The sequence below is a fragment of the Sinohyriopsis cumingii genome, chromosome 5 (assembly GCF_028554795.1).
Source record: "Sinohyriopsis cumingii isolate HCF-2022 chromosome 5, ASM2855479v2, whole genome shotgun sequence".
NCBI lineage: Eukaryota > Metazoa > Mollusca > Bivalvia > Unionida > Unionidae > Sinohyriopsis > Sinohyriopsis cumingii.
In genome coordinates this window covers 91,738,845-91,753,237 of record NC_142965.1, presented here as the reverse complement: position 1 = coordinate 91,753,237, position 14,393 = coordinate 91,738,845, and the positions used below count along the sequence as shown (strand labels likewise).

At 40.4% G+C, this 14,393-nt stretch overlaps 1 protein-coding gene across 1 annotated transcript in view; it reads left to right on the top strand.

The window, feature by feature from the left end:
- Positions 1 to 9,672: 9,672 nt before the first annotated feature.
- LOC149799756 (uncharacterized) overlaps positions 9,673 to 14,393 on the top strand; it is a 47,152-nt gene continuing 42,431 nt past the window's right edge. Inside the window, exon 1 of the mRNA XM_089959147.1 lies at positions 9,673 to 10,042. The gene's annotated coding sequence lies outside the window, so the exon portion shown is untranslated. The remainder of the gene's footprint in view (positions 10,043 to 14,393) is intronic.

Below are 14,393 nucleotides of genomic sequence, written 5' to 3'. Positions count from 1 at the left end.
GTCCGATGGAACACTTTCAATTGAATCAATCCTTGTATAGCCTTCAGGTACCAGTGGTTCAAACACCGGTGACGTAACGGATGCAATTGTTCTTTACGTTTCACTTGTATTTTGACCAGCTCTCGGTAAATGCGTTCTCTCAACTCCACAGGCAAAGCACGAATGTTCTCTTGTAAAGTATCCATGAACAAATTATTATGGTAAGAAGTTACTTCAATGTCTCGGTCCCACTAAGGGTAAGTAATGACAATTCGGTGACCATCGAGCATGTTCAACGTAGGCCGAATCTTGCGGTTCCCAGTGGTGAAGTGACACACCGCAACTGAAGCACTTGACTTTATCTCCTTCGCCCAAGTAGAAAAATCCGGCTCTGGCTAATTCTTCGGGGGTCGGTCCTCCCAGATACTTAGGCCATTTTCCTTTGAACGATTGAAGACGATTTTCAAAGTCGCAGTATTCCGACAAACGCACAGGAAACGAATATTCGTCTTTCACAGGTTCGTTTCGATGAGGGTTGAGTGACATGAACAGGAGTTTGCTCAGGGCTGGATGACATCCGTAGGGGGGTAGACGTGAAGGTGAACATTCCCCTTTAAAACGAAACCCAGTAAAATGTCCAAGAGGACGAGCAGCATCGCTTTCGCACCCCACAGGTTTGACACGCACAGCATCACTTTCCATGATAGGGGTAGGGGCACTAAAGTTCCCATGATGCTTTACGGCATCGCTCAGGTCACAACGTACAGCATCGGTCCCATCGCAAGGCTCACAATCGCACTCGTCTGCAAACTCCGTTACGCAATTACAATGGTAACCACATGGACAATCGCAGTTTCCTTCCGGACATTTTCCGTCGCAATGTCTGGGTCTTATCCATCCAGTATTAGTCACACTAGAGAAAGATACAGCTTTTTTACAATCCCCAAACTGGAACGATGTCTCTTTCAAAGTATTCATCTTGTTCGCTCGGTCTTGGTAGTCACAATGAACTATCGATCTTGCCTAGGGTTCCTTTTTTATATACAGACCAATACCGACGTGACCGTACCGTAAGGTGAAATGATTGGGAAGTCGAACTCGCTTCTGGTACACGATTTGATAGACTTTTTCCAAAGGTCGACTGACGATGTGGTGAGTGGGTAAACGTACAATCTTGTTCGGTTGGTAAGTGGTCACTTTAAAGTTTCCATCCTCTCCCGATTGCAAGGCTTCTTTCAATACCCCAAAGTTGACCACTCGACTGGTACGATAATTCAGAGTCAGTCCTTTCACTTTGCACGTCGTGTGCACTTCTCCTTGTTTGTCCCGGTATTCGTAGCCGTAACTTTTGTGACCGCCACTGACGAAACTTAGAATCTTGTCGTCGGGATGCTCGTCTGTCCAGGCTCCTAAACGGTCTCCTTCGATGTCAGGGTGATGTTGAATCGGGTGATGGATGTAAATGCAACTGTCTGTGTCAAAGTACAGGACGCGTTCTTCTAACAGTTCTAAAGCTTCGTACAATTTTAAGCGAGCATTGGCTGTCACGTAAGCCGCAATGATGACATTTCCAAATGGGTCGTCTTGTACAAAGTCCAGATCTTCTTCGTAATTGACCAAGATCAAATTCTCTCGAACGACGTCCACGTGTTTCATGTATTTGGTTTTGTCGTGAATCATCTGGAAGTAGCGGGAAGGTTCTGTCAAATATTCCGTCTTCGGTAAACACGGTCGTTGTGCCATTTTACCCCACAAGCAATTTAACATCACTTTGGCAAACGATCGCCTGCCTTCGTTTTTCTCGATGTGGTCTAAAGTGATGCCTTCTTGTTCGTAGTATTTCTCTTTGAATTGTATTTGGTCTTCGGGAGTGTGACACCAGGAAGGATAGCCGCTGGCTTCTTGCTTCAGTTTCAAAAAGGCATCCACGTAGTCTGCGAAAATGCCTTTCTGACTGGGATCACCCTTGCGGTACTGTTGTGTCTTGGGAAAGTGGCAAATTTCGTACACTTCTAACAGTTGGTATCCCATGTCCAGAGCTTTGAACAATTCTACGCTGACCCAGGTTCCCGTCAAGGCCCGTTCTTCCTGGCTGTGCTGACAAGGTTGGTCTTGGTTGCACGTTTCGGCACAAGTACGGCACAAGGGAAACATCAGTTTGCCTTGACAATGGTGAGGTAAGACGGGATGGTATAGGTTCGTGGGAGGCAAAACTTTGCACTTGATCAAGCCTTCGTATTGTCGAATGTTTTTCAGGTCGATGTGTTCCGTCAGCAATTGCGGGTGCCCTACAGGAAAGCGACAATATTTGCACACGTAGGGATACAGCGAACACACGTCCAAGTATTTGATTTCTTCTCCTTTCTCTTTGTCGGCTTGGTACAGCAAACAGGTGGCATTGGTCCTTCCTCCGTACAAACTATCCCTCGGGTTCAGCGGGTCCATGAACTGGTAACTTTCCACGAGACGTTTAAACTCGGAATCGGTTTTCATACGGTGATCGTACTCGTGTTCCCACATTTCCACCACTTGGTATCCTTGCTGTTCTAACTTTAGGCGACGCTGACAAGTGTCCTGGTACAAGTCTTCCATGGTTCGTTGCAAAAACTGATTTTTAGTGCCACGGTCAGGGTAACAGACGGGACATCCGTGAAATAAGCAACCGTTAAACTCGTACACGATCTTGGGGTTTTCTAAGTCCCAACCATCGACCGAATACGTTCCGATGGTCTTTTCGCCCCCTCCGTTGCGGGCATGCTGAATCCACTTGTCTTCCTTGTCGCACAAGTAATGTAACCAACGTAGGGCTTTGACCGAGTATTGACGTTTGACAAAGTGGGTCGTTTGAGGACTGATGACAGCCACGGTCTTTTCAGGCATGAATCGTTGTCGATACACTAAGGAACACGCTTTGGCAATGGTGCAAGCTTCTTTCAAAGGATCGACCCCTCCGTGTTCCATGAACAGTTCTCGAAATTTTCCACAGCAACGCCGTAAAATGTCCACGTCGGAACGACAATACTTTAGCATTTCTTCCTGAAAGTCGAAAGGGTCCGAGGCGTGAATCTGGTACCAAGCGTAGAAAGCTTCTCGTTGTTCGGTACGCATGTTGTCGGGGTCGTAATAGTGAGCCTCAGGTAAATGGGGTAGAACGGCGTGTTGATTGGCTTCCGTATTGAAAAAGTGTGGAAAGTACCCTTTAGCCATTTCTGTCATTCCAAACGTTTTAGGCATTCGACTCAAAGGCATGGCCAAATAGCTCATCGAATCTTTAAACTGTACTTGTCCCACTTGCATGAAAATGATTTTGGCTCCGTTCAAAGTCACTTTAGGACGTTCGGTGCCTTGTTCCGTATAGTATCTCAAAAGAAACTGTCCATCGTATCCGGAGAAATTGTGAGCCATCACCGTGGCATGACAATGACAATCTCCGTAACGTTCGATGTCCTCTTGGCTCCACGTCTTGTCGATGGGGTCTAAGACCCATTTGGCAAAATCGTCTAGCGTCTTTGGTCCCCGAAAGATTTTTTCACGTCCTCCGGGAATCTTGCTGCAGTGAGGGCAATGACTGAAGATAGGTTCTTGAATGCACTTCTCGCACGCTCGATGAGCCACGCAGAAATTAGGGATGTGAATGCCGGTCTCTTGCATGCATTCGAAATCGAAAAAGATGAAATTGCCTTTCTTCTTGTGACCGTCCTCTTTCTCTGGTGGGGGTTGGTATTTTTGCACGTAGCATTGGTGTTCCAAGTCCACGATGTGGTGACAAATGTGACATTTCTTCTTTCCTCGACATACGTGAGCCTTGGCATTGTTGGTAAGTATGCCTTGTCCACATGTAGGGCACAATCTCAAGAGCTGACAAGCACATTTCTGCTGTGAACCTTGCGTCTTCAGATGTTGCTGGTAACAGGTAGGGCTGACAAACGTACGCAGACAAGTCGAACAAGGCACTGGTTCTTCGCTCAGACAGGGTGAAGAAGCCAAACATCCTGGGCATTTCGATCCACAATGCTTGTGTTGCTCTCGATTGTTATAACCATAATCACATTTCTCACAATAATAACCGTATCCTAGGAATCCAGTGATACTGGTAATGGTATCGAAATGTTCATCGTGATGATAAACGTGAATGTATTTTCCGTCCTTAAAGTCTTGCCCTCGAAACAACAAAGACCCGCGCACTTCTTGAGGGTGCACTTTCAAGGTGTATCGTGGAGCTAGGGCATCTTGCAATTTTTGCATCTCAGGAATGCCACAGGGTGTGTCTTTGGACAGGCCAGCTTGTCGTAACAGGAGTTCTGCTTCACTTCGTTGTTTGGCTCGGTCCGATTGTCGAATGTTCTCCCAGTCTCTTTTCCATTCTACCGTGTCGTTCTTGTTGGCATAGGTTCGTCCCACCACGATGGCACGGGCTAAACACATCTGGTCATGAGGATTGTGAATTCGGACAAGGCTACGCTTAATGCTGCGAAGGTCGTTCACCAATAACATCTTTTTGCGTCCTGTCCCTTGAGGAGGAGAGACGTGGGTCATGTCCAATGTGGCTTTTCCATCGGTGATGTCAAACTGGTCATTAGATTGTTGTACGTGTTGAATCTTGTCCATGACTTTGGAAGCAGTCAATTCTGCAGGGGTGCTAAACTCGATCCAAACAGGGGATTTCGAACCGTCGTGTTGTATGGAAAGTCTCAAGCGATCGTCTTCTTTGGGTTGACATTGTCGCTTGAGTGCAGTGAGCAAAGAATCCCACACCCCAGTGATGAACACTTCTGCTTTCTCTAACGGCACTTCAGCCTTAAAATCTTTAAACTTCACTGTGTATTTGTAAGCCGTAGTTCTAAATTTTCTAGAGGAGCGCTTTTCCGTCTCTCGAATGGAATAGTACTTTTCAGGGTTGACTAAGGGTGGTGAACTTGGTTTAGAGGTTTCAAATTCTGGTTCACTCATGTCCTCTTCAAAATCACTGGCATGAATTTGTGCCAAGATTTCAGCCCTGGTTCGAGGCGATAGATCACGTTTCTGCCTCTTACTTTCTTCTTCTTTCTTCTCGAATGAATGGGATCGTTTCATCTTGAAAGCAAAAAGTCAAATGACTCAAGTTCAAACACCATGAGCTACTTTATAGTCATAACAGACCAGCGTATATAAAAGGGTGTGTGTCTTGTCCTTTCACTATTCATTTCACTCTCAAGCCGAGCACAACGATGGAAGAGACTAACCAGATGGAACGTTTCGTCAGAGCTTTGCGAGGGGTCATTAGAAAATTCTCTTCAGACCAGCCTACGGACTACTCTCCTTCCTTTAGAGATAAAAGTCAAGATACTTGCTATATCTGTCAGAAGAAAGGGCATTGGTCTTCAGAGTGTCCAGACCGTCAAAAAAGAACAAAAACAGGGACTAAAAAAGACAAAAGTCAAGATACCTGTTATTATTGTCAAGAAAAAGGACATTGGTCTCCAGATTGCCCAAAAAAGAAACAAGAGGAGTCAGAAGAAAAGAAGGATTATTCAGAAGAAGAGAGGGATTCTTCGGAAGAAGAGAGGGATTCTTCAGAGGAAGAAAGAAGGCAGGTGAAGAAAAAGAAACAGGAGAAGAAAAGAAGAAGGGAAGAAAGTGAGGAGGAAGAAGAGGAAAAGAGTGTGACGGTGAAGAAATTCAAAAAACAGAGAGACTAAACAAGGAGACAGAAGAGGTCAATGAACTTTTAATCAAAAGTGTTGTGTTGTGAATTGTGAATTGTATTGTAACAATGGATAAAAGAATAAATGAATGATATAAGGTAAGTGTCTTTGAGTTTTGATTTTAAAATAAGAAGCTACACTCACGCACTCATACAAAGACACGTACTACAGGGGTAAAATGGGTGGGTTTTTTTTGAGTTATTGGCAAATTGAAATTGTATTTCTTTTCGAGATATGTGGGTGGCCCTGAAAAGGGCCTTTTTCTTTATGGTGTAGGGGTGAGTTTAAGCAATCAACTTTAACTGCCTTATGCCTTTGCCACGGCCAAGGCCTACTTCTGAACTGCGTAATGTTGATGATGATTGGGTTGAAATCACTAAGGGTGGTACGGTAGGCTTAGTCACAGAGTTGACGTGTTTAGCTCGGGAAGGTCGTATTCTCTTCGGTCATGATAAAGAAGTCTGATACATTTGTTTCAGACTTCTTAACTCCGCTAAAATGTCCAACAGTACCGTGACCGTTTGATTTTCACCCTCTTGTTTCTTTGTTGCTACTTCTTCTTGCTGTTGTTTTTTTCTTACCTCTTCTTCTTGTTGCTGTAGGAGAAAAGCCTGTTCCGCTTCCTTTTGTCGTTGTATAAATTTCTCCAATTCTTCTTTCTGTCTCTGTCTAAAATTCTCCACTTGCGGTAATGAAGAAGGTAACGAAGGTTCCGGAACAAATTCTTGCGAGGAGAGAAAATCCACAAAATCCCAATTCACCTCTTCTGAAAGTAAGTCCGGGTTCCCTTGGGCGGTCTCCCCTGCTGGTGCACCCCACTGGATCGTTTTCTGAGTTTCCGTCATGTTGAATCACTGTCACATAGATTGACTGCACACAAGCGCTAGCGAATCTATATAGACTACGTGACGTCACAGACTGCTGTCTTCGGATTGGATGCGGGCTGACTGAATTCTGTAACGCGTGTTCGGATTGGTGAATGAACTCAATCCGTTTCAATCCTACCTCTGCCTATAAATAAGCGCAGTTCAGTGCATTGATTCACCTATTCTCGGAGCCTCAACATGTGGACCGACGTTGAATCTTCAACCCTTGTGTCAACAATGATGTTCAGGACGGACATGCTCATGTATGTCCAATCCAAGTGGACCGTTGTCCACAGGACCAACAGCAGCCTGTGGATAAGAAGAGTCTATATAGAGAGACAAGGTTGCCTCAAGAGGACTCTGATGTATGGTCCTGCTGTAAGACGAAGTTTGAGGACAAGAAGATGTCGCAAATGCCCTTTATGTTAAGGGCATATTAACATAAACCCAAAGGCCCTTTTCAGGGCCAGCCATATTTCTCGAAAAGAGATAGCCTTTTGAATTGCCTACCCCTTTTTTATTTTGTTTTTTTTTTTATTTTATTTTTTTTAAAAAAATAGAGACCCTCCCTGTTTCAATTTTACATAGACCCTATACAGTCCCAGGGGTTTCTTGGCCATGTTAAATTTACATAGACCCTATACAGTCCCATGGGTTTTTGGCCATGTTAATTCCCATAGACCCTATATGTTCCCACGATTTTTCTCCATGTTAAATTTACATAGACCCTATATGTTCCCAAGGGTGTTTTTAATGATAAGTCCCATAGACCCTATACTATCCCACTTCACTACTGTTGTAGCCATATTGGAGCTATAATAATTATTCAGATCGGCTGGGTTTCAAAAGGATTAATTCTTTATTCTCTGTAAATATTTTGAGGAGTGCTCACACAGAAATTTTGGAAAGACATTGCTTACAAATCTAATTTGGATTTCCAACACCGGAGTGCCATTATTTGTATTTCTACAAGGAACTGTAGATAAAGACAGTACTGACTACAGCATACATCATCGTCATCCATCTTAGATTTTCCATCAGGATTCGCACTTGAAATTATTATAACGTTTATTACTAGGGATTTTGCAATTTAATTCGTGGATTATTCTTAGATTAGTTTTGGATTTGATTTTTGAAACTGTAAATTCTTCTCCAGTTTTCATTTTTACAGAATTTTCCAGGAAAATAAATTATTTGTTAAATTTTAAAAAAGCTTGTTGTTTTCACTCTTTCTGTGTTACTGTTTATTCGAGCCTAAACGCGTAACAGGTTGTTTTTTTTTATTTTTAAGATCTAATAAAATCAAAGTGATTCATTAACAAATTCTGCCATTAACAAAAATTGCCAATGTTCATTCAAACGATTGTCTAAAGTTTGTAGTTTGAACATGGCGCTCATTTCTGACATATATGAAAGATGAACCATATTCCGGCTTCTCGGTTTAATATCACATGTGCCATTTGATTTCGGGCACAACTCGAGCTCTTACTCTGAACTGAGTCACTGAGGCACGAATTAAAGGAACTCTTCTCATGCAGTGTTTCCGAAGAGGTGACCACTCCCGGTGGCATAGTGGTTAGAGCGTCCGCCCCGGATCCGGGAGGTCGTGGGTTCGATCCCCGGCCGAGTCATACCAAAGATTTACAAAAATATTACTAACAGCTGCCTCGCTTGGCACTCAGCATTAAGAGGTTAGTGTTAGGACTGGTCGGCCCGGTGTCAGGATAATGTGACTGGGTGGGATATCATGCTACATGTCTGCGGCATGATGCCCCAGTGCTAGACATCACTATAAACTGCCACATTGCAGACATCGTAGCGATATGACGTTAAAAATCCAAATCACATCACACACATCACAAAGAGGTGAAGGAATACAGTTGTACATACAGTATTGCGTACGAGTTGCAGTGCTTATTGGAAATTACAGCAACCTTGAAATTAATCAAACGCCCTGAGTATCAAAGTCTGTTAAAGAGAGTGAAGCAACCTCCTTCCTTATTCATTCCTGGTGCAAAGTATTGCCATTTCTAGTCAGCGTCAGGCGAGTATAACTATTTCATATATGCAAATTAGCTTTTGACCTACTTTAAACAATCTGCCTTCAGTTGTATGCTTTATGATTTGGAGCCACGTGTCCTTCAAACAGAGTTCAACAGACAACATTGATTAATTTCACCAAACGAACGATGGACGTTTTGCGACATAAATTTGTAAACAGCTACAACATTTGTTTTCAGACAAAAACAGTCGAAATTAGCCATGGAAAACAGAGTCGTTCATTCGTGCACGTGGACTTATTCTTTGGAATGTGGCAAATATGGTGTATATAGGTAGAGATAACTACAAAGATATAGAAATAGCTGTAGAGAGACGGATGAGAGACACACGGGTGTGTGTATTTTGGCAGGAGCAAACTTAGCACTTGCTTAATGAGCTATATAAGTAAATACGTTAAACGTAACTTTATTTTAAAATGTCCCTCTGAGAACGAAGCCCATTACACATGCACATAAAAACTTATATAACTTATTTGCATTACCTTAGTTATACAGAGTTCGATCAATCAAGAGTTCGATCAATCAAAGCATTTTTTTTCTGACCATCGATCTGCGGATCGAAAAATAGTTACTCAATGTCAGACTTCTGGCTGAGCTGGAGTCCCCTTTTATTTACATCATTTGTCCGTTAACTTGTAAGTGCGGACAATCTATTTTTTTAACTCTATTTTGAAACAGTTTGAAACAGTTTTGATACTACTCGAATAACTAACGAACTGGTGCAGACTCGATTTGGTTGAATTATTAAGCATATTGGATTGCTTTCCAATTTACATGATTTATCTCGTAGCTATCTGCCAATGGTCTTTGTTCAAACTTTTACGCGGCGAAACAAGTGTCATATTCGTATCTTAGGGAGTGTGAGGGGAATTTGTTTAGCCTTTACACCGGAGAGTAGCAATGGGTTAACTGCTGATTTATCTTGCACATTTCCCTTTTCATATTTAGCTATCAATTTGGGTCAGTGGAATTGTAATAAATTAAAATGGATCAAAGACATGCAGAACGTATCTAAAATGTCTTACACATTCATCAATGATTCATATCATTTCGAAAGCCAAACCATTAGCTTTGCACTAAGCTTAAATATTATAAAGATGGAACCAGCCCACTGCTTTATGGAGAAATAGGGGCTCGGCGAAAAATACTTTCCCAGGAGAAAGAATGACGGTTTATGGGATTGCGATCAACAGCCATTATCGTTAATTGCCATGACTGGTGCTCGTTTTAAAGTGTATGCCCTGCCACAGTTGGCACTGTTACATGATACACGCTTGTTGTAGCAAGAACGAGCAACTCCCAATATCAACATCGCAGATTTTGCTTATAAAATCATTTATCATTTACTCCCGCAGAACGGAGCAGTGGGGGGAGAATCAAGGCAACTACTTCTTATATTACAGTCAACCTGGCTTCCCATGGGACAGACTTCATTCGCACTTGATACCACAAGGTAAGTGTATAATAAAGGCTTGCCTACATACATACATACATACATAGCTAACAGTATGTTCAAAAAAATTTCTTCCTATGTTTTCAGTTACATTTTTTTCTTTACTCATCCAGGAATAACTAGTTGTATATAGGAGTCAACATTAGGATGTACTCTCGAAACTTTTCAAACAAATCTCTCAAGCTAGAGGTCTGATGGACTACTCATTCTTATTTGGTTTTAGTTTCTTAGTCTTCCTCTAAAGTTTCGTACTCAAAACGTTACTAAGACAATGGTAAAATGCACAATATGCATACCACGCATGTTTTGCCATTCCATGTAACACTAAACTCTCAAAATACGCTTCTTTTGATACACAGTGATTAGTCATAAAACGTAATGTCCCTTAGTATGACCGCCAGGTGTGGAGCGTGTAAGTTATCGCGGTGATGTTCGACATGTGCCGATATTTATATTAAAGCCGCAAGTTTTCATTATATTTAAAAACCTTTTGTGAACTGAAGAAAGAATACTCTTGCATGAAATGTGTGACTTTCATCACTTCTGTACTTATATTCACTTCAGTGGGTGATGTTACAAATGTTTTTTAATGAGACACGAAATTTTTTCGATAGCAATTTATTCTTTTATATTTCTGTTTTGTAGATTGATGGACATATATTCAATAGGTTTTGCGTGTAAACAAATGTCTTCCAGTTGAAATGTTGTATTTAAATTTATTTAAAACTAACGTATTCATTGTCATTATTGTTATAATCACGGTGAATACAACAGGAAGCTTAAGTTGTACATTCCGGACCTGAGCAAACTTAAACTGCTTTCGAAAACTGAAGAGTAGCTGTCTTTAATGACGCATGATGTTCTGCTAATACCTTGAAAATTATTAGTTAAAAATAGTCTAATCTGCACTTCGCCAGGAAGAGCAAACATTATTTCATTACTGACTGCCAAATTTGACGAGGATCATTGTTCGACTCTGAATCCGTACATATACCGTATATTTTGCTCGAACATATACACGTGTGTGTGTTCTTCTCCCTGTTCTTCGAATGTATAGCTTAAAATCCCATCCATCATAGCAAATTCTTTACCCAATCCCACCTATACACCTTTTTTTATCAACATATAAACTATTTGAACACCCTTCGAACACAACACGATAGGTCACTCGTTTAATGTGGTGATATCCACAGAATTTCAAATAACCCATTTCCATTTTTGTTCCACTTGACTGACGGAATCCCGGAGTTTAGATAAATCTCTCCTTCAAAAGGCTGGAAAACGATGTTCACCCACAAATCAACAGCTCTATGCCAGTTGTAGCCAGGAACGAAGCAGCTGACATTAATTAGGGACATGACTTGTTCATCTCGGTACATTGTGTAATCCAAGAGCACCCTAACTGAGCTTTAAGTGGAAGGTATTTCTGTTATATTTAGTCACACAGTTATACATTAGCGTGGTCCTAATTAGATTTACGATCAAGTTAGCTTTTATCTTCCATCTTCTCATCTTTGAAAATTAATCACATAATAGATGATAAAATTGGTATGAATAAAAATTCTATATTTTCACTATGGTTATTCAAAAGACATAAAATTAAATTTTGGAAGATGTTTCAGTCTTTTATCGTTTTGGAAAAAATGAACAAACCCTTTTTATTTGAGAATACTTTATGATCGTGTGGTACCCAAGTTCGTGATGTTAAATGAAATCCGAATATCTGACCCATGTTGAACACGCCGATGACCAGAATGTCAACATATATAGAAGCCGGCGTCAGGCAATCATTTTATACACAAAACTAAAAGAATATCTTTTCAAAAGATCATAATTGAACGAAATTTGCATAAAGTTGCAAAAATGTTATTCCCCCCCACCTCCCCAAACTATGCATGGAAACCAAAATTCATATTTCCTATTCCAATAACTTCAATAACCTATCTTTATATAGCGACACACACATGAAAATGAAAGCATAGGAAATGTAATACAGTGTACCAAACTCGTAAGAAACTCCAGTGTTGTTGAAATATAAACCAAATATAATTTTATGTTGAGAATAGACTTTTAGTCTGGGAATTTCTTTTATATAAGTAACGTTTGTAGCATACATTTTTTAATAGTTGGTATTAGGGCTCCATGGCATAAGTTGGGCCTGCTCAATCCCACAAAATGCTTCTTACAAAGCTGTGTACTTCGTTTAAAGCGTTCATATGTGACAATAACGTAGCGTACAAAATTTACATTTCTGGACAATAAGCTTGAGATCTCTGTTTCGTACTAACATTTACTATGTGGTCCAAGTAATGTTTACAGTGGCTATGATTGTTAGAAATGTATATGAGTACATTTTCATCGAATTCACGTTTGTAGACAAGCAAAAATTAACAATAACTTTTCCTACAGTAGTGCAACGTCACCAGCTTCGTTGAGCCTTTGGTTAAAGCGTTTTATTTGATTCTATGTTCTGAAACCATTGATAGACCTTGTCCTACTTTGAATGAATCCTCATGAAGCATGTTCGTTTTATTATGCATAATACACGGCACTTTTTTCACCTTAGAGTGACGGTCGCAAACCAAAATTGCGCAATGTAACTTACAACTTATCTGCATAGATTTGACGTCTCTTTGACGCCAGGTTAGGGCCTTTTTCTACGTAAACTATAGCTTTGATAGGACATTTTATTGAATTCAGCTGGTCTGTTTTACTTCCTACAAAATTGTTATCAACTTCTGACTCTTAAAAAAGAGTTTTGTATAAATGCACTTGCTATTATCAAATATTATTTTATTTTGTCGTTTCTCTCTCTCTCTCTCTCTCTCTCTCTCTCTCTTAGAATGTATTCGCGTACAAAAGCTTAAGGCTTGCACTAATGAACTTAGGACACACTTGGATAATTCTTTCCTCATTTGTTTTGTCGAAGTGACCAATAAACATGCGGTTTCTCATATTTTTACTAGTTACAGGCTACGTTTGTACAAAATGCCGCCTTTAGCCTTTGCGCAGATCAAAATTGTTTGCTTCTAAAGTTGTCAAGCATCTGGTGTCACAAAATTAGGCACGGAAAATAAACCAGTAATGTGATGAAATGCCCCCAAATCACCGAAGATTTGGATTATTAGATACGTGTAAATTAAATATTGTTTGATTTTCAAAGAATACAAGCTATGTACGAAATATTAGAATTGTTTCTAAGTTATATTAACTCATATTAAATTATAATTAGTAGGGGTGTGTATATCATTAAAAATCATATTGCGATATATTATAATATTAAGCGAAATATTACAATAGTATTGCAATATATTGATATGAGAAAGAATTACAGATTACTGTTAATTTATTGAAATAAAATGAATACAAACTGCAGAAAATTACTTAAAATCATTTAATTACGTAATTAAAATGCAGTAGAGAAAATGCATAGAATGCAGTACAGTAGTTTCAGTCTAGCACAGAAATAAAGAGTTACAATTTAAGTCTATTGTCTGAACAGTTCACAGTTTGTGGTTTACTTTTTGATAAACATAAAATGCATAAACTGCAGGTTGGTCTTTTCCTTGTCACTTTATCCAGTGTAGTTCAAACTGAACTGCATTGAAAATCACATGATGGAACTTACTTCATATTTTTTAAAGAAGATAAGAGCATCAACATGATTTGGTTTCAGGGCTGAACGTTGTGCATTTACTTTATCTCCGGCAGTGGAGAACACCCTCTCAGAATGGACACTTGTTGCTGGGATGCACAGTAAGGATTTGGCAAGCTTAGCTAATCTGGGAAATCTCTGTGTGATTTTCCCACCATTAAAGAGGATTTGAATTCAAGGAAAACGATGGAAACACTCTATAGTTCTTAAGCTCTTCTTTTTGTCTTTCCGTTTGTGTTTTTGAAGTCTCAACACCTGTTATGTAGACATCACCAAGAACTTCTTGTACGCCAGAACAACAGGTACCTTTATCTATCATATCACTCTGACCAATGTCTGACTTGAGCTTCTTGCAAACTGGTTGAGCATTGTTAGCAGCCGAATTGGCAGACACACACAACTGTTCGGTTAGCTGTGGTAAAGGTGGCAGTTCTGACTACCTACTATCACCCACAGGTGAGCGATCAGTGTCATGTTCAGCCTTCACTTTAACAATGATTTCTGATGCACTGCAAACTTTTTGGTAAAGGGTTCATTCCTTCGTGCATCGCTGAGGAAAGGTAAGACTTTAAAAAGTGGATCCAAGGCAGCGGCAATCGTGATAGCTTCTTCTTAATGTGTGCATCTATCCTGAAGATCATCAACCACAGCTCTTTTTATCTGAGCTATTACTAGAGAGTCATCATCGCTATGTTG